This window comes from Neodiprion pinetum, chromosome 7, assembly GCF_021155775.2.
Source record: "Neodiprion pinetum isolate iyNeoPine1 chromosome 7, iyNeoPine1.2, whole genome shotgun sequence".
In the NCBI taxonomy this organism is placed as follows: domain Eukaryota; kingdom Metazoa; phylum Arthropoda; class Insecta; order Hymenoptera; family Diprionidae; genus Neodiprion; species Neodiprion pinetum.
Genome location: NC_060238.1, coordinates 5064468 through 5085173, shown reverse-complemented (window position 1 = coordinate 5085173; position 20706 = coordinate 5064468). Strand labels below are relative to the sequence as shown.

General features: G+C 34.5%; 1 protein-coding gene across 4 annotated transcripts in view; it reads right to left on the bottom strand.

Moving 5' to 3' along the window:
- Positions 1-19299, bottom strand: part of 5-HT7 (5-hydroxytryptamine receptor 7) — an 84359-nt gene extending 65060 nt beyond the window's left edge. For 3 of the 4 annotated variants that reach the window (XM_069137805.1, XM_046634461.2, XM_046634465.2), the window contains exon 1: positions 18338-18449. The gene's annotated coding sequence lies outside the window, so the exon portion shown is untranslated. Of the gene's footprint in view, positions 1-18337; positions 18450-18479 lie in introns of those variants that run through there. The other variant, XM_046634464.2, reaches the window with a different exon arrangement.
- Between the last annotated feature and the right edge of the window lie 1407 nt (positions 19300-20706).

Below are 20706 nucleotides of genomic sequence, written 5' to 3'. Positions count from 1 at the left end.
TGAATTTCAAACGTAATTATTCAAAGTCCAAGTCTTATTTATCAATTATTCGAAGAAACGCAAAATTTTTGTTAGCCAAATTGAATAAACTTTCAATTGCTTAAGAGATGAAAAAAATCCTCCCCATTCAACGTCATTTCAAATGATTTGAATAGCTCTTTTGAACACGATAAATCATTTATCGTTATATAGTTGAATAGCGATCTTATGCGAAAGCGTGACAAAATATTCATTGCCAAGATTTATTCATAATTCAGCTGATTCGGAATTCTCGTTTGCGCTTTTGAGAAAATTGGCAGGAAAATTCGCTGACCGACGGGCAAAATTGGGGAGGTGATAAATTGCGAAACAGCAGCTGTCGATTTCACCAATCCTTGTACGGTGGATTTTCTTCTTTTTTGTTGGTTTTTTTTACCCGCCAATCTTTGTCGACAGCGTTGGCGGTAAATTCGCGAATAATTAAATCTAAACAATTTCCCGCGAGCAGCGTCCATGAATAATTTATTACGCGATACTTTACCGACTGGAAAAGCGAAGTGCCTGTATTCAACGAAACGTCTCATCGTCTGTACGAAAGATGAAAAAGTTCCGGGAAGCTGCTAATTGCAGTTTTTCATAGTGTGCAATAAAAATATATGTGCGAAAGTGAGGGAAGAAGAAAAAAAAAAATAAAATAAAAAATAAATAACTAAACGTCCGAATTTAATTGCGTGCGAAAGTGACGTTTGACAAAATGACGTTTAGTTTTTTTCGTAATACGAATCGTGTCGAAAGTGTCGCTCGGTCGGTAATTCGAATATCCAGTGCTCTGTTTTAACGCGGCTTTTAACTTCGACGACAGCGGTGTGAATAAATTCCGAGTGTTTTACGAGGATGAAACACATCGTCGATAACACGTGACAACTGCGCGAAAGTAAAACCGCAAACCGCCAGTAAATAACATGCATAGATGTTCAGCGTTATATTTGAACGTCTGTCCGTATTTATTCGGCTCTATTGATCCGTCTAATGCGATTATAACGTTTGAATGCCGTTGGAGCACACGAAAAGCGTAAAGTCGAGTCCGATCAATTTATCGGGTGAAAAACTGCGGAAAAACTGATACTTTTAATCTTACTAAACGTCACGTTGTATTAGAGCACGTATCAATTTTACGAAAATTAATTAAAGCGTTGATTATATGTAATATTCCCGACAAATTATCACCCGGCAAACCGATATTCCGCGATAATATTATGCCCGAAACACACCGTATCGTAAAATCGCACGATGAAAAGTATCGTTGCGAATGGAGCGGATGAAAGTGATAATAAAAAAAAAAAAAAAAAAAAAAAACAAGAAAAATGAAAGCAGTCAACTTTTACAGAGAAAAAAAATACAATAAGAAAAAAAAATAATAAACCGACACACTTTTCTATGTCCTGTAAAGTTGTCCTCGTAGTTATCTTGCAATCAATCGAAACTGAGGAGGGATAACTTGGGGGGGGGGGGGGGGTGGAAATAAAAATTATCGGTCGAAAGCTCTGCCGGCTGTCGAAGAATGGAAAACTTGGATAAAAATTTCACGCCAAGGACAAATGTGCTGGACGGTGCGGAAAAAGAGTTTGGAGAAGAGAAGAGAAAAAAAAAAAGCTTTTACCAAAGGTGATGAAAAGTGTATAAAAAAAAAAAAAAAAAACGTCTGGAAGCTCTTCAACGATTTTATTCGCGTTCGATAATAGCGAAGAAATCGAATAAAACAACATTCCTAAACGTATATCGTAATTGGAAATGATTCTGAGAAAATTCGAAAAACACGAAACATCGGAATCGGATTGAAAAAACAAAAAGACAAAGACGCAAAAAGTCTTATCATTTCAACGTTCCGACTGTAAAACTTGTTCTTGAATTGTTGATATCTTTGCTTCGGATATTAAAATTTGCTGAAATTTATTTCTATCAGCCAGTCAAGACGTTACTTGATTCACGTTCTCCAATTTCGGCGATAATAAAATTCCACGAGAGTTTTCGAACGGTTTTATTCTCTCTTACCAACTTTCGATTAGGACGGTGTAGTCCATTAATTCTTATCGGCTTTGCTCCAAACGTTTGCTCCAGACTTCTCGACTTTTCGCTGCTGTTCGGTGCAAGAGTCTTAGGATCGATACATTATAATGCGCGAGTGGGCAAAGCTGAGAACGAAGCCGTGACTATTTTGTTTGACAAATAGCCGCAATAATCCACCATTTAGGTACTGCAATTTAGCCAAGTGTATGACAATTAATAAGGCAATTCAAGCGGCACGAGGAGTACGATTGGAATGAAAGTGTCCCGACGAAAATGGAGAGAACGTGACCGAACTGGTCAGAATACTAACACGGGTCTGCAACCAAAAAACTGCACAGGGTTTTTTTTTCATACTCTTTCTCGTAGATTTTTACTCGCCGAAACTGAAAAAAATACACTAAAAATTCCATCAAGTCAGGTTGTTTCTTAAACTAGTGTTTGTAGTGTTCGTTTGGAGTGAAACTACCGTTTAACTCAAAATCCGATGTCCTATTCTTGATTCTAAAAATCATATGCAAATGTGATTTCTTAATTTCGATTAATACGTATCAAAGCGATACTAAAGAATAAATGTACAAAAACGGAAACGGAAAATGATAAGCGGAAGCGTATTCGGAGAGGTGTCAAAGAGAAGAAGAAAGGATTTCATAAGCAAAAAGAATGAACACGGAATATTAAGTAAATTTCATGAAGAAATTGTTTGTTCAATTTCATAAGAAATATTGTTTAGTTCGTTGTGACGAAACGGTGGTTTTTTTCATTATTCTTACTTTTATTTGTTACACTAATACCTTGTATTTTGCAAAAATACTCCAAGTGATGGAGGGAAATGGAAGTCGTTACTGGATTCAGCACACTCGAAAAACTAAATATTCACCAAAAAACATCCCATGCGGTTGAAATGAAATATTTTTTTGCAAGCCTACGTAATCATCGAATCACGAGATCATTTTACCGAACAATAGGGCGAACTTCACTTCTTCTCTTTGGTGCTCTCGTATTTTTCATATTCTTCTTCCCTCTCGTTTAAAAGGAACGGGTAAAATAAACCGCTGATCCGAGTTGGCTAACTCTGTATTAAACTTAAAACTTTGGGTTAAACTTTGGCGTAGGAAAGTGTAATAACAGGCTCCAATGAATTAGGCATTTACACGCGGCATTAATTGGAACGAATTTGTATTTTTTTTTTTTGTCCTCTCCTTTTTATCGTCTCCGGCAAAGTTTTTTTTTAACAACTTGTAATTGTACGGATTAAACTTATACCCATTTACATTTTTACCCGCGAGACTCAGCGACTTTTTAAACAGCGATACCGGATACAGGACCCATTAGACCATTTTCGGCTACCTTGCTTTGTCCGCTCTTTTGGTGTCAGCGGTTGGATTCAGCCTAATAATCACGACGTGAGGCGAAATAAGCGAATAATTAAACCCTTATCCTGGCTATTTTTGACAAAATTATGTCAAACCCATTCACCGGAAGAGAATACGAACGATTGAAACGCGGCGAAACGTTTCTCCGTATCTCAAACTGTGCAAAAAAGAGGTTTGATAAAAAAAACAATGACGTTATAAAACCCGATCAGAGTTACGGAGGTTGAGCAAAAAGTGAACAATGGTTTTGCAACACGATTCATATTGTTTACCCAATATCCTCGACATCGGATCGCGTTTGTACAACGTTGCCCGGGGAGATGATAATGATTCGTGAAAAGGGCCTTGGTGTGGTGGTTCCTTGTAATTCCCGTAACAACAACAGACCCCGTTTTAGCAGACTGCGGTTATCGATCAAGTCTGTGTTCGCGTTGAGGAGACTGCTGCTCCCGAGTCCTCCAGGATAACGGAGAAGAATTAGAAACAGGAACTTGTACACAGGCTCCTGATAAAGTCCAACGTGTTTCCAGACCCGACATCCATCATCGAATGATTGACCGACCAGTAGCCGGTCCCGCTAATTACATTCCCCATTTAATCAAGTCAGTCCCTAATTCGCGAAAGCAATTTCCTAATAAACTGCAGACCTTGTTTATCATCGGCGCTGCGTGTACCAATTGATGCACTCGAATCGTCTGGAATCAACAGATCGTGGAAAGAGTTCTTGGGCTTGGAATTTTTTTTCTCTCTCTCTCCCCGGGATTACTCGGTACATCGACGTTCCATTTACGGGAATATAGGTACACATAACCTACATAGGTATTCCTTAATTCGCGAAGCGCAAAATACCCAGCGGTAAATTGTCCCAATTAAATGCACGTTCACCAGGGATGCGAAACTATTTCATAAATCATTAGTAATCAGATTAGCTGCAGCAGCAGCATCATCAGATGAAATTCAGAGATGCGTATGAAGATAGATCGGTTTAAACGCGATCGACGTTCAATTAAAAAATATCGTTGATTCATCCCTGCAGAATCGGTCCAGTAAATGTGTATTTAGCATACCGTACCAGGGTGGCAAAAATTTCTCTCAAATAAGATTCCCTGACTTTTCCAGTCAAAAAATTCAGGACTTCCCGATCTTTTTCCTTCCATGATTTTAGCCATCTTTTATGACCAAAGATTGTCCCGAAGTTGTTCACCATGGATACATAAATTTGGATATAAAAAACACATGGCATTGCTTAGTTTCACACGAATAATTAAAAATGAAACAATATACCATGTCCGAAAGTTGGCTCAACCAAATTTGCGAAGTATAGGTGAAGTTTGAAAACGATTTATAAAAAAAAAAGATATTACATTTTTCACTATGGTCCATCATGATTCCTTGACTTTTTCCTGTCTCTTCCCTATTCATCAGGCTGAAGTTGGTAACGTTAATGTACCGATGCATCTTTCTAAAAAGTCGTTATTTCGCAACTTTGGGATTACTTGAAACTTACTAAAATATCAATACAGCATCGGCAAACTGAAATTTTCAAAAATTCACCTTCCTCAGGTATTCTTGGGTGCAAAATAGTAATTTCTCTTTCAAAGTTTCGATCCATTAACGTTACTAACTTCAGCCTCGTGACTATTCCCGGTTTTCGCGGCCTGTCGCCACTCTGTGTATCATCTCTGGATAAAATCCTCGACTCCTTGGCCTGTTTGCCGGATCGCAGAATGACTGATACGTCGTCTGCGCGTTACCTCAAAGTTGCCATCACGTCTAATATTATAACCAGAGAATGATTATACTCGTTGTACGGAACTCGTTTTTAAAGGCGAATTGTCATACCAACGCAACAATTACGAACAATTATTAACGCATCCGTTTCTCGTTCCTCATCCTCCATTTGTACGCTTGTGTTGCAGCCGTCCTGTCCCCTGCAATTTTCCATCCACATATTCGCTGAACAATACGTACGGCGGACTATACAGATGCAAACTGCACGTCGAGTATCATCAACAATAAGTACTCTGCATATACTTACCGAGAAAACTGTTACGCAAAGTGATACGTGCAAGAGTGTAATTTACTCGCCTTGTAACTTCGTGACAAACGTACGATTTTCGATCTTCTTAGCACCGGACCTTTAACGCACCCTTGTACAAAGCGGATGTCCGTTAATCACGAGATACGTATTTAGTCCATTTTCAACCCCCTCCTCCCCTGCTTATCGCGTGGATTTTACTTATTAATACGGAAAATTCGTGAGTCGGTTCGGAACATCGTGTTCCTATCAGTACCTATTCTCTATCAATGTATACTCTGTCGATAATTTACCGACCGTAGGTAATAAACTTTTTTGGAAATCGGAACTAAAATTTAACCTCAAATCCACAATCGGTGATTATTGAGAAGATAGGCACCAAAAAATACATGTGATATTACTCGAGATCCAATGTAATCGATCGTGATCTTTTCAACTTCTTCGTTTCAACGAGATTTTTTTTTTAATTGGTTTTTTTTGTGATTTGTTTTTCGAAATATATTCACAATACTGACAGTAAGAGATTTTTATTTCACTAAGGCTTTGCTAGTGACTAAGGGGTGAGCATTATTTTGAAAAACATCTCTCATTGAAACGAAAATAGTAAACAACAATACTTGGACTTTAATTGTAACCAGTGACAAGTTTGTCTAAAATTTTCTACTGATTATAATATAACAGATAAATCTTGTTCCCACAGTGTGAGTGATTTTTTTTTTTTTTTAGAACCGTTTTCAATCAGAGAACTTTCCCGCCCTTTTTATCTCGATACAGCTGAGCTGCAGCTGTGTAGAAGAGATGAACTGAGATGATGTGTAATATGTACAGCGTCTGGAGGGACTCCTGACTTATTCATTATTTACGCAAGTTGTAACGCATGCCTGAAGTCGTATAAGAAACACGGAGCATATTCACATTTGTATATTTAAATTTCAAATTTTCACCGACTTTGCATCAACGCGTTGAATACACAATTTTTTTTCTCGATAAAAAATAGGTACAAAGTACTTTTGACATGAGATATTTTTTGCTCATTCATGTGTCGTATCCAGATCCGGGTTCACGTGCATCATGATGCTTGTAAGATATGTGAAACGAAAAGTAAGAAGGTTTCAAAAATTCGCAAAGGGTGAAATACAAACGCGTTAATGTACACCCGATTGACAGATTACAAGGATTTCGAAAGATTTCAAGGATTTGACAAAACTTCTAAATATTACAGAGATTTCAAAAGATTACAACAAAATTTCAGAAGATTTCTAAAGATTTCAAATATTTCAAATGTTTCAGGAATTTCAGAAGATTTCGAAAGTTATCAAATTATTTCAAAAGATTTTGACAGATTTCAAAGATTTCAAAAAACTTCAAAAGATTACAAAATGATTTCAGACGATTTCAGAAGATTTCCAAGGATCTTATTGTCAAGGGATTGCCAGTGATGTCAAAAAATTTCTAATGCTTTTAAGAAATTTCAGAAGATTCAAAAATTACAAAATATTTCAAAGGATTTCGCAAGATTTCTAGAATACAGAAGATTTCTAAGGATTTCAAAAGTTTGTAAATGATTTCGAAAAAATTTCAAGGATTTCAAAAAGTTTTAGAAGATTTCAAAATGTTTCACAGAATTTCAGTGGATTTTCAGAGGTTTCATGAAATTTCAGAAGATTTCAGAGACTCCAATATGTTTCAGTGGATTTGTACAAAATTTCGAGAGACTTCGCAAGATTGACGGAAAGATGTAGATTCACCAGATTTCAAGAGTGATTAACCCTTCGGAATGAAGGATATTTCTTTCGGTATCTAACGGTCGATATATTCTGAAATCCACGTCAAGGCGAAATGATTGAGAACCCTTTTATCCAAGCCGAGGATCTTAGATAAAAGGATACCTCGAATTCGATAATCACGCATGCCTAGATTTCTCGAAACACCGAATGATGCGGCAAAGTATCCATCCGAATGATATCGAGATACCGAAACTCGGAATTATCAGACTTTCAATCACTCGAAACGCTAACGGAACCTAACTTAACGTAACCCAAACCTACCCCAGACTTGTCAAATCGGACGTGACAACGATTCGCGGTAGCGTAAAATGCCTTCGATGGAGTTTCCGAAGAATTAGATTAATGAAAATTGACTACATTTATCATCGAGGCAAATATTATTATTAAAAATGCAAAACTAGAAAATATTAGAATCGCAATGAAAGGATTAGATCATGTCTATGCTTCGTTCCAAATCGCTTTGAAATTCTTCAACATCTAGCAAAATCCTTCGACTTTACACCAAGTTATATTTTTTTTCAATTTGTCAATTCAATTATACTATTTCTAGACTTTAACATTCAACATTAAACAAGAAACGTTTCAATGAATTCGCAGAAACTAGTCTTTTCTTCTGAACAAAATCGAGCAGTCGTAGAAATGTACAAAATATAATGAATCTAATAAATTTTCAACAATTTTTAAATGCAGCATTAATATTCAAGCTTTTTCTTATTAATCCAGTATTTTGTACTTCGGTATTTTAAAAGAGATCTTCGAATCTCGTAAATATAAATTTTCTGCCAAAAACGATCGACCTGACTTTCCCTTTATAATAAAGAACGATCTTGAAAATCGTCAAGAGCAAAGATAATGGTGTCAAAAATTGTTCCAAGCTTATCGTTCGCAGTTCGATAAAAAACATATATAATATATATTTAGCAGCCTCGTCGTGATTTTATTTTCGAGATGAATAATTAAATTTCGTATGTCTTTTAACCCGCAAGAAAATAATAATAATCAACGTTATCGCTGTATTCGAGAATGTCAGGTACGTTTTTTTTTTTTTTTTTTCAATCGCAGGAATTCAAGATTCTCCGGCTCGCAATCGGTTATTTAATTCCAGAATTACCATAAACAGGAACTCGCGTTAGATAAATTCGTCGTATCTTAATCAGTGCAATAATATAGCAAACGAAGATAACTCGATTACCTTATTTAATTGGTACAAATTTAAACGACGTTTCTGCAACATTTATAAGCACACGGTACCGTAATCTTTACATTTTACTGTCTAAAGAAAAAATATTCTGCAGTTCGTTGACCTGCGGGAATTTTTTATCCTTATAAAAAATACACACCATAATATATTTCTCATTTTTTGCTAATTTGACTGTTTCGATGTAATATTATCTCAAGACAACTACGTAATAAACGTAGATGATTTTTACGACTGATGTAATATAAAGCGTGAAGGGGAAAAAAAAAAAAAAAAAAAAAAACGTCGCGTGTACGATTTTTCAGAAATTGCATCTCATAGGCGAAAATTCAATTTCCACACGAGTGTAAAATTTACTCGAAAATTTATGTCTATGGGAAAAAGTTTTTAATTGAACAAGAAAAAAAAAAAAAGAAAAAAACACACTGCATCGCGAGATTGAAGCAACGTTTCAGAAACTTTTCGTAAAATTTTGCGACAGTTTTCTGCCTCGCCTCGTTTACGTTACAATCGCGAGGATCTGCGAATTCCTGTGAACGCGTAGTAAACAGTGCGAATCTGTATAACCGGTAATTATTCAACGTCCCGCTGAACAAGACGCTTTGTCTCAATTTGTCGAGAGAAACCTTCGAGTAACTTTTTTTTTTTCTCTAATCTTCTACGAACTGAGATTTGGAACAAAAAAAAAAAAAAGTAAAAAACAAAAAAGGACGAGCTCCTCGTCTCGGAAATCCTTTAAATACGTTGAATTTGAATTTAAAAAAAAAAAAAAAAAAATTAAACAACGAAATAAATAATTGCAAATAGTAAGTCTCCTTCAAATTCCGACATATTGCATAAATATCTATCTGCTGAATTGTGGCGAAAACAATTCTTTATTCAGAGAAATTTTTGAACCATTATATTACCGTGCTATGAAATTTACAATCTTAATTTTCACAGACTGAGAGATATTTTTAGTTTCGGTTATCGCTCGGTCCTTGACTATTTTCATTTTTTACCACAATCGAAAAATACAGTTCTAGGTAGAAAATGAAAAATAGTTTTCTAGCCGTTACTTGTTTCGATTTCTTTATTTCTCTCTTCTTCTTTTCTTTTCTTCAGCTCACTCGTCGAATTCACTGGGCATAAATTTGACGATGAGAAAGTTGAACGAGAAGAAGAAAAAAAAAAAAGAGAAGACCAAATAAATTAAAATTCATTCAAATACGAATGCTGTTTCGTTTGGTAAAGAGAATTATCTTGGTAGATACTTGAGATTTTATATTTTTTATTTTTTTATTTCTTACTTTCGGCACCATATTATATTACTCATCGAACGTAACCGGAGGTGTTATTTCCTTCATTTTTTTTTTTCGCTGTTCATACGTTCAAGTAAACACATGTCTCATCGTATTTGACATGACGGAATAAATAGGTATATGGATAAATATATATGTATATATATTACTTGTCAGCTGTTTCAACAAATCCTTACTATAACATTTTAGTTTTATACTTTATTTGACACCAGCTGTGCAGCTACCGTGACTCAAGTTTCCGTTTTTTTTTTTTCTTTCCCGCAATAGTTTTGGCTCTACTTCGTTGGTTTGCTGATTCAAAAAATTTATCATCACGCAGGATAATATCGATGGAATAACGTAACGATGCAATTTTCGAGCAGTCGGTGTCAAAAGAAAAAAACAAAAAAGAGAAGAAGAAGAAGAAGAAGAAGAAAAAGAAGAAGAAGAAGAAGAAAGAAAGAAAAGAACTAAATCCTCCAATACTATGTTAAAAATAAATTAAAATTGTTTAGAATTTTGCTACAATTGTTCTGTATTTTTTTCTTTTCATTCCCGTTTCTGAAGTTTGTAACATTTGTCTCTAAAATTTGACAACGAATAAAATTCGTGGAAAAAACTTGAAGACGTGGTTGTGACGTGGCGAAGTGATTATTAAAAAAAAAAAAAAAATAAATAAAAATAAAAAAAAAAAAAAAAATCTATCCAACAGGGATATTTACGGAGTTCGGAAAATCAACGTTTCGGTAGGCAAGAACAACGCCTTTGAGGTTCTCGCTGTCGCTCGAGGTTTGAAATACGCCGTGAATTCGAGGGAAGCTCCGAAGCAAATTTCCCAAATTCTATTTGCGTAAACCTAATAACACCGAAATTCCAATCCCTTGTTCACGAGCCATTCCGCGCGAAAATCGTCAGTCAGCTGTCGAGAAGTTCTGAAAATTATCAGTTATGAGAATCGGATTTCATTTTGTCGAAATTAACGTTCAATTTCACGACTTTTGACGCGTATAAAAATTTACAGCAGAAGAATAGTGATTTCATTCTTATTCTAAGCACTGACGTTAAAGCCTTGTTTAAATAAAAAAGTAGAGTAAACCTCAAAAATTGATTTTGCGTCGCAATTACCAAAAAAGTTTCGACAATGGCGCTAAAATTTTTACGCGTACCTCGTTTTTCGCAATCCCAACAATATTCAAACGGTTTTTTTTTACCGATACCTGTTTTACTCAATTTTTCTAGTTACTGTAACAAATGAAATTTTTCTCAGTGAAAGCACAAAAATCATTTTTCGAACATTCAATTTAACGGAAGCTGTTTCTTGTTGCTTTTTTCAATTCTCCGTCATTCTGTCGTTGTACAAAATTAGTTTTAAGCGACGTTCGGTTTTTGTGTTTTTCAATGCCACAAAAATCGTACGAAAAAAAGAAAGAAAAATCCTCTGTATCATAAAAATTTGGCATTTTCGATACCTCGAATATGTTTAATTGTACGGACAATATTAGAAATAGATCGAATTGTGAATCGATAGACCAAAAAAATCGTCCAAATAAGAGAACGTATTTGTCGAATGTCCCCTCAATTCAAATATCTTATCGTATAACTCTTATAATTCAGTTATCGCCTTCTCTCTTATGTTATCTTTATAACCGGGTAAAGATATTCCCGCTGTAACGATCTCTATACTAATTATTACATAAGCCCAGATTGACTATTAAGAAAGATCGAGAATTTCAATGTAATCCATAAAAACATATTTTTACAGAATTCCTATACTTAAACAGAAAAAATGAACTCGATCTCTGTTTATATATATATATGAAAAAGTTGCATAATTATTACCACAGCATCGATATGTATTCCGAAGAGTGGATAATTATATATCAATAAACATACGTGATAAACAATTCCGATAAGATCGTACAAATGCAGTTCGGTAAGAAAATTATCACCGTTGGGATCGATTTTACAGACTGTGAGCAAGATTGTTGTGCAATCGAGAAGAATAAAAAATAAAAAAATGTACTGTCCTCGAGTCTGTAATTATACTTATTATTATACATGCCTAACGAATTTATTAGAAAATTTTATACCCACTGTGTATTTTATTACATTTGTTAGAGTTGCCGGTAAATTGTTATATATTTTTCTTTTTTTTGTTCAAATTTCTTTTACCCACATAGCAAAACAACGGTTATTATTCAAATATTGTTCGTGAGTCGAAAAAATGTGTGACGAGCAAACCAATCAGTGCAATTAAAATTCCCCCGTTAAACAAGTAGTTCGTTTCGATTTATTACATCACTTCGCTCTATCATCGGTCGAAATAAGACCTCAAAATCGGTTCCTTGATACCTCATTTTTCATATTGTGACCCGCACGAGCGACGAGAAAGAAGGAAGAGAAGAGAAAAAAAAAAAAAAAAAAACATGTAAATTCCAATCGACAAGTAATTTTGCCAAACATATGTAAAATTTGGACAACTGTAACAAATCTCCGCGGTTGAATACATTTATTTAATTCCAACGATATCGAAATAGCAACGTTGTAAAACTTTTCTGTCGTACTATTCATATTCGATAGTTAATCCAACGATTGCACGGAAACAGGTTTTTAAACAAGATCTTACATGTTCACATTATTTTTATTGATAACGTGATGTTTATTTTTTCGTAGCGAAATGGCCGAGAAGACAAAAAAAAAAAAACAATAATAATAATAATAATAATAATATTTTAATATAATTTTTGATAAAGTTTACAGTGAAACAAGTGTAGATAAATAATTATTTTGGTTTAACGATTCGAACGAACGATCGTTTTTTTTTTTTTTTTAAAAGAGGCAAAAAAAAAGTGGATTCACAATGTGCGAAACATTTGCTACTTGTAGAATACATGGGGCATTCCGTGTCGAATTTCCCGATTGTGAGACGAAGATTTTTTTTCTCCCTTTCGTATTTCTACCCGACTCTCGAGTTGCGGTGAAAATATTTTTTCAAACGAAATGTAGAGGAGGATGAAAAGAAAAAGTAAAAAAAAAAAACGAAAACAAAGAAAAAAATAAACAACGATCGTTAGAAACAGAACGACATTATCTCTATTATATTGTTAATGACGAGTATTTTTCACAATCTTCGAAACGACAAATTTAACTTGTTTATTAAAGTTTGATTTATCACAGAGCTTCAATTGCTGTATAACTTTTTTTTCATTCGGTCGCACGGCTCGTAATAAAAATGGGAAGGTAGGAAAAAGAGAAAAAAAAAGAGAAAAAAAGAACGCAGTTCAAATTTTTTCTAGTTATGTAAACGATAAATTCATTTTTTACTGAAAAAATCATTGTCTTATTAATATTAATAATCCTTTTTGAACAATTAACACGAAGAATTCATTGTCAAATAAAATAAGCTATTCGTATAATTAGAAAAATGAAACAAGCGTTAAGATTTTGGCGTTAAAAGAAATCCATTTGACAATTTACCAATCAGTCTAAAAATTTTTTTTAATAACCAAGCTTTATCGTTTAAAAATTTGGGATTTTTCAACTATGTTTAAATTTCTATCGCGTCACGTGACCAAGTGAAAGAAAAAAAAAACAAATGAAAAAGGTACGATCAAAACCGTCGACTAACGTGTTTCACGAGTCGAGAAATTCCCACGAAACGATCCTGAAATACTTTATAAAGTTTCGGGATTTGGTGTAACGGGAAATTTAATCAAACCCCCGGTAATAAGATTTGATACCCGTCACGTGTTATAAAACCAGGTAACCACAAAATTTTGGGTTTTGAACAGGTACGAGAAATTTTACGACAAGTGTAAAATATCGCGTGCGAAATTGAAATAATTGCGAAATCTGTTAATTGCATGCCTAAATTCAATCAACGATTAATCTCCGTTAATAAGTAAACTTGATACTTTAATTACAGACCGAAAATTTTAACATCTCAGTTTCAACAGCTTCGTGATTCATCTGGCCGAAGTTCAGACGCAAAATTACTAAATTATATTTATAATTATAAAATATTTTGCGCACAACAATAGAAAGACGAGTTAATCGATCATCGATCATTTTATTTTCTACTTAATTTATGATCTTTCAGTCGTTATTAAACGAACTTTAGTCAACTGTGAGACGAAATTGTCGAAACATTAACGGAATAAATTATTATTAACACGTCAACTAATACAAAATCAGATAGAAATTAATTGATTGTCGCAGCAGGATTTTTCGTTTATTACAGAAATAAGTTCGATTGAAATGAAATCTTAATAATACATGTAACATGTACTTTTGTTTTTTGTAACACTTTTCTTGAAAATTTTTCTTGAAAATTAATTGAATGACATGATTTTATAACGGTTTAAATGCATTAGAAAGAAAAAAACATGGTACTTTCTTACACGATTTTAACTTCAACCTCGAATAACTTTCGAAAGAGTTTAGTTACGGAAAAATTATACGAAAGCGTTTTTGCAGAGCATTGAATTTGCTAAAAATATTTATCGAAACTGCCTCGTTACTGAGCTACAAAAGTTCAGAAATAACTAAAATTATTCGCTCGTGTTAATTAAATGGAAAAAAGGAAAATCGCCGCCAGAAAGAACTAAATATTAATATCAAGGGTTTAAATTGTAACGTATTATTTCCTCTTCTTACGTGTGATGGTGAGAAAAAAATATTCGATTTCTTTTTATAACAATTCTAATATACATGCGTGAAAGAAAATCTTTTTATCGGTTTTTATCGTCTCCCGGTGATAATACAAACGATATAATGATAATAATGAGAAGACTACCAAGTTAAACACCTGCCTAATATTCGCGATAGAATTTCAGTAAAGCTTAGATATTATTTGCAACAATATCGCGCAGCGATTCTTTCGCTGTCACAGCTCATGATATTTCGAGAGAGTGACGGATGGATGGAACATATATCGTTATATCGACGATAATCATCGCTGTAATCATCATACGAGAGTTTGCGGCGAGACATCAATTGCTTCCGTTAACGCTCTTGTGCCAATCACTCAAATAATCTTATCGCACAAATACAAAGGTGGGCATGTGAGCGGAGAACAAGAAAAAAAATAAAAAAATAAAAAAGTCTCAACGAGTTTGTTTGTTTGATTAAAACTGATTAAAAATCAAGGCTTCCGTACATTGTTTTACACCTAATTTTACACACTCTGATTATGATTTTATATTATTATTATTACGCGTGTGTGTGTGTGTGTGTGTGTGTCTGTGTCACTGAGAGAAATTTTTAGTCTCGGTTACCGCTCGGTCCTTAATTATTTTCATTTTTTACCACTATCAACTTGTATCAACTTTACCTTTACATTCGTTTTCACAATCAAAAATCTAACGCTGCATTGTAATTCGTTCAACCGACGATAGTCGCGATAAATTATTCATTGTACAACGTTTCACGTTGTACTTTCGATCACTTGTATATACACGCGTATTTGTTGTACTATTTTTTTCTTTATTTTCGTTTTTATTTTTTTATTTTTTTTTTTTTTTTTTCTATCGATGATTTATGGCGGACAGGTGGCGAATATTAACCGACGATCGATTTGGCCACGTTATTTATATCGATAGGTACGTGTTTATCGGATTATAACGACAATTCGGAATTCCACAAGTATTCGTTTTATACACGCGTATTCGAAATTCGCGCTTGAGTGAAGTCTGCGTGATTGACCGTTCTGCAATTTGTCAGTCGGAGGAGTCAATTAAGGAACGATCGATAATATAATTGATGATGAAGATTTTGATTGAATTTGGTGAAAAACTCGCGGGGATAGTACGGATGATCGAATGAAAATGAAAAAAACAAGAGAAACACAAAGGCGAGGCAAAATTGGGATTCCGGTGTAAAGACGAGAATGAAATTCACGTTTTATCTTGATTATGATTTACTGAATTTCAGTCAACGCTGGATGTTGCAAAATAGATAACGAATTTTTTTTTAAAAATGCATCGTCATTCGAAATTCCACCTCAGTTCAAATTGAATGGGAGAAATAAAACGGGTGTAACTGTGATTGTAATTTTTTTTTTTTTGGAAAAATTGAGAAAATTGTCATTTTGATTTTTCTTTTTCTTTTAACGGCGTTTGAAGTCCTTTACAATCCTAATCTTCGATTTGCGAATTCTCTGTGTCAGTGAACCCTTTGAGTGACAGGTTCTTGTGCTGTGTCAAGTTTTATAACAAGTTGGTATTGCGCGGTTTTTGGGTGTCGCTGATTACGAATCTGGAATCATATTTCAAAAATTCAACTGATTTTGACGAATTTTTTTCAATCAATTTGTTCCAAACGATAATAATTTACATTGTATCGCAATAATTACTCTCGGGCATTGAAAACCAGTCGACATGCTGTCGGAAATAGCAAAAAACCGCAAATAAATAAGTCTTAAAAATTTCTTAAAACATACAAAAAAAAAAAAAAATGATATAAGAATAATTACCACTATGACTCAAAGGGTTGAATTACATTCCAGCGAAATGATAATTACAAATAAAAGTCGTTACCTAGGATAATGAAATCCAAAAAAACACTTCAAAATAAAACAAAACACTTGATATTCAATTTACAATGTATGCACAGGAAAGGCTCGTCTGTTTTATAATGCGGATTTTGTGTAATGAACTTCGACGGAAATTGTTTCGTTCGGCTTACATTACTTGTCACGATGTTTATTTATCTTTTCTCCAACGAGCGGTTGGCAGTCTTCGAGCAATTGAACCACGCTTTCCGTTGCTACATCTGCAACTCTTTACTTATACTCGAGCCAGGCTCTAACAATTTTAACACGCTCTAAACCCGCGTCACGCCTTTCGAGCTTTTTTTTTTTATAATCAAGAGAAAAGGGAAAAAGAGAGAGAGAAATTAAAATAAAAAATCTTTTTGGTGATTTAATTTTTGGTTATGATATAAGTGAATAACGACGAATCAAATATCTCAACGGGGTGAACGAAATAAGGAATTTTTTGATAATAAAAGTCAAGATATCAGCCGTTTGAAAACAGGTTTTATAATTATAAACTTCAAAGTTATTTAACTCTGGTATTTCTTTATCCGATTCTCATACTTTTCGAATTATTTTCTTTACTTTAAGGATTTCTCGAAATTGCCCGAATCAATTTGACGAATTTGAATCAATTCGTGCAATGCATAAAAATATAACTATATTTGTATAATTACACATTTTTGGAGTTATAATTCGACTAATTCTAACCTGAGATTTCCCGAAAATTGGACAATTTTACCAAAATTTTGTCAGTGAACAAAATATGCCCGAAAAACTTCAGAATCGGACGAAAAAAAAGAAAAAAAAAGTGTGCAACACAATTTTGAACGTTCTAATCTGCACAAATTCATTTCCCAAATTGTCAACATCTTAGCTTGTGCGATTCGAGTTTGGTAAAATAATCATTTTCACGTTGCAGCAGAGACGTCGTTTCATTCGTATTATTAACAATCGACACGTTTTCGTTGTTTTTCTTCTTTTTTTTTTTTACTATACTTCTAACAATCTTTCAGCAACGCAACATTATTTTTAACCATCCTCGATTAGCTTTACTTTGAAAATCGAACTTCCGTGCAACTTTTACTCCATCGATTAACCGCTTGATCACAACAATTCCTCTACAGCATCCTCCTCGATTATTACAGAAACGGCAGAATGCGTTCGGTATTTAAACGGCGTGCGAGACGCGCCCCGAGTGCTAAAATTTTGTCGTAAAAACCGGCCTACAGATATATTAGGTACCTAAAGCGAAAGCATATACGAGGCTTCATGAGGCTAACTTCATAATCATTCGTTCATCAATTCGTTCACTTTTCTTTCGATCAATAGCGTCAGCGAATTTTCCTTACATCGTTTTAACTATTTGCCATCAATGATAGCTCAGATTAATTTCTAGGCGGACAGAAATTTTTAGTTCCGGTTTCCGCTCAGTCCTTAATTATTTTCATTTTTTTACCACGATCGAAAAATATTGTTCCAGGTAGAAAATGAAAATTAGTTTTCTAGCCGTTACCGGAAAGTCTAGCATCCGTTGCTATTCTTTCTCATTACGATCGCTGTTGCTAGATTTTCTTGCAACTCGTTTTGCAAGTTGTTTTACTCAATTTTTCTACTTAATATATAAGAAATGAAATTTTTCTCAGTGTAAATAGATATTTCTTACTTAAATCCTTTTCATTCCTTATTCGGTTTTCTGCATAAAGATATCATGTTTGGAGCGAGAAAATGCAGTTTAAATTTTTCAAATTTTAGTTTTTCAACACACACTTATCCGGTCCCTACTTATAAAATTTCTTCGTTCAGTTCCCTTTATTTCCCTCGCCTCGAATTCGTTCCGACCAATTGAAGTGTCCAATTAAGTGAATCGCGGTGCGGAGCAAGAGAGGGAGAAAAAAAAAGGCCGATAATTGTGGTAAAACACCGATTAAATGTCTGCAATTTGCTGGATAATGCCTGTATACGAATCTCGTTTAAAAATTTTTCACTTTCTATTCTCTTCACATCACAATTACAATCCTTGAAATTGGACTAAGAAAAGAAACTGCAACTTTGTGTCATGTAAATATTATAATCAACTCACCGTTCGAACGTGTTTATGTTCTTCCTCTTCGTAAATTTCCTGTATATATATGTACAATATTACCAAAAGAGTAACTTCACTTGTTTAATTATAAAAAAAACAAAAGAACAAAAAAAAAAAAAAAACAACACGTATTAAATACCGTTAGTCGTTTTATAATTGCTGCGGTGAGTCGTGTAATTTTCGACTACAAATACAACTGTCGTTTTCACACTCGTTTACTTGGAAAAAAAATTCCGACACATGTGGGTAAGCATACGTATAATAATCAACCTCGAACTGCGTTAAATATATTTTAATAATTGTGGTAGAAAAAAAAAAAAACTTATCGATACTTCATTTGTCAATCCGAGCATCTGATCCTCTTATATTCTCAGTGACGAATATAATCGACCTGTAATTGCAGACGTTGCACGTAATTTAGAAATTTTTGGTTTTTTTTTTTTTTTTTCTTACAACGAACTTTTTTTCTACAGTATCGTTTATTTGTTGTTATTTTTTTTTTTTTTTTTTTTAATTATTATTATGATTATTGTTATTATTATTGTTGTTGTCGTTGTTGTTGCTGCAGATGTTATCACTGAACCATGTTTATTGCGAGGGGGGGGGGTGGGGGGAGGGGGGGGGGGGGGCGTCGAGGTTTTCGTTTCGTTTTTTCCGGTGATTTGTTAAATCCGTTTGACTTTACGACAATTACCTCGGTACGAGTTTATACCGTGACTCGTTCGGATTACGCGGCGCGATAAGACGCGTCAAATCGACGCATCCGCAGCTTCAACGACGGCCGTCGTACGACTAGCAGAGGTGGTGTACCAAAGTTGTCCGATACCAGTCGTTTCGAACCACCGGCGCAAGCGCCGGACCGATAAACTATTGCCCGACGCCGACCGCCGGTCCCAGGTTTCCGCACCTGAGGGTGTCCAAGAATTGATACCGTGTGCCATGCGACGCCCGGTAACAGCACCTGACCTCTTACATCGACCCTGAATTTTCCTGCCTTAACTATTCTCCTCGTATCCCTTAAATTCGTTCATCTATTCGACGGCCTATCCACTATTTTTCATTCCCAAACACGGCTCTTTGACCTTTTTTCATATTCACCGTTTTGAATTTCCCGCCTAACGCGAAATTAACTGCGCGAATAAGAGGGGTTGAGTATCTGCAAGATTTTATCAAACCCGTGCTTCATTTGATTCGAACTAAAGGTTTCTTTGCCCCCTTTTCAATTGAGACCGTTTGAATTTCCCGCCTATCGTGAATTAACTGCGTAAAAAGAGTCGTTGAGTAGTTTAAAAATTTTATCCAACCACTGCTTCGTTAGATTCGAACTCTGTAAGGCAGTGGATAAGTTGGCTCAATTTTTTTTTTTTTTTTTTCCACAGGTTTGATCGATCTGTTCTAATAAACATAAACGAAGGATGCCATGAACCTCATTTTTTTTTTCAGAAAATATTGCTTTCCCTTTTTCGATTGGACGGTTTGAATTTCCCGCCTATGGCGAATTAACTCCATCAAAATTTGTCGCGTGTCCAGATTTTACCTAACCCTTGCCTTGTTTCATTGCAGCTGTGTTAACCTAAACGAAGAATGATATGAACCTTAATTCTTTCCAGCAACACTTGATTTCCCTTCTCATTTCTTACAACTAGACCTGGATTTTTCTTGAAAATTACAAGAAAGAACATATTAGGAAAGACTTTTTTTTTTTTTTGCAAAACTCATCGGTCATAGAATTTTAATATCAAGAGTTGGACACTTTCTAAACTGTATGACGTCCTCTCAAATCTTGTGCAGTAAAAATAATTCAAATAATAATATAGATAGTCTTCCGTTGCGTGATGTTGGTTATTTTTAGAATGGACAAATAGCTCAGATGTAGATAAGAAAAAAAGGAAAATTGGATCCCAAGGAGTTTTCGACTTCCATGCGAACCGGCACCGGTTGGATCATTGCTAGACGATAACAGAGATGATGTCCAGAATATTTACTTTTAGCGTTTTTCAAGTCTAACAATAAGCGCCAAAGATTTCTGTCAGATTTCGCGAAAGCACTGATATTTGTGAAGTTTACGACTAAATACGAAATGATTTACGAAATGTAGGCAATCGACAGATTCTGAAAAAAAAAAAAAAAAAAAAAAAAAAGAACGGAGGATAATCAACGTTCGGACGTAAAAAATGGCTAAAAAATTACGGAAATAATAGATCTCGGTTAAAGTTATTAAAAATAACTACGTTATAAGCATTTGTAAAATATTACACATACGTAAGCAAATTGAAGCGGCAACGGGAAAATCAATATTTCCGCCGTCGACACACTTGCGATATTCTATTTTTTCCCGTTATACGTACGAACGATCAACATTCCCA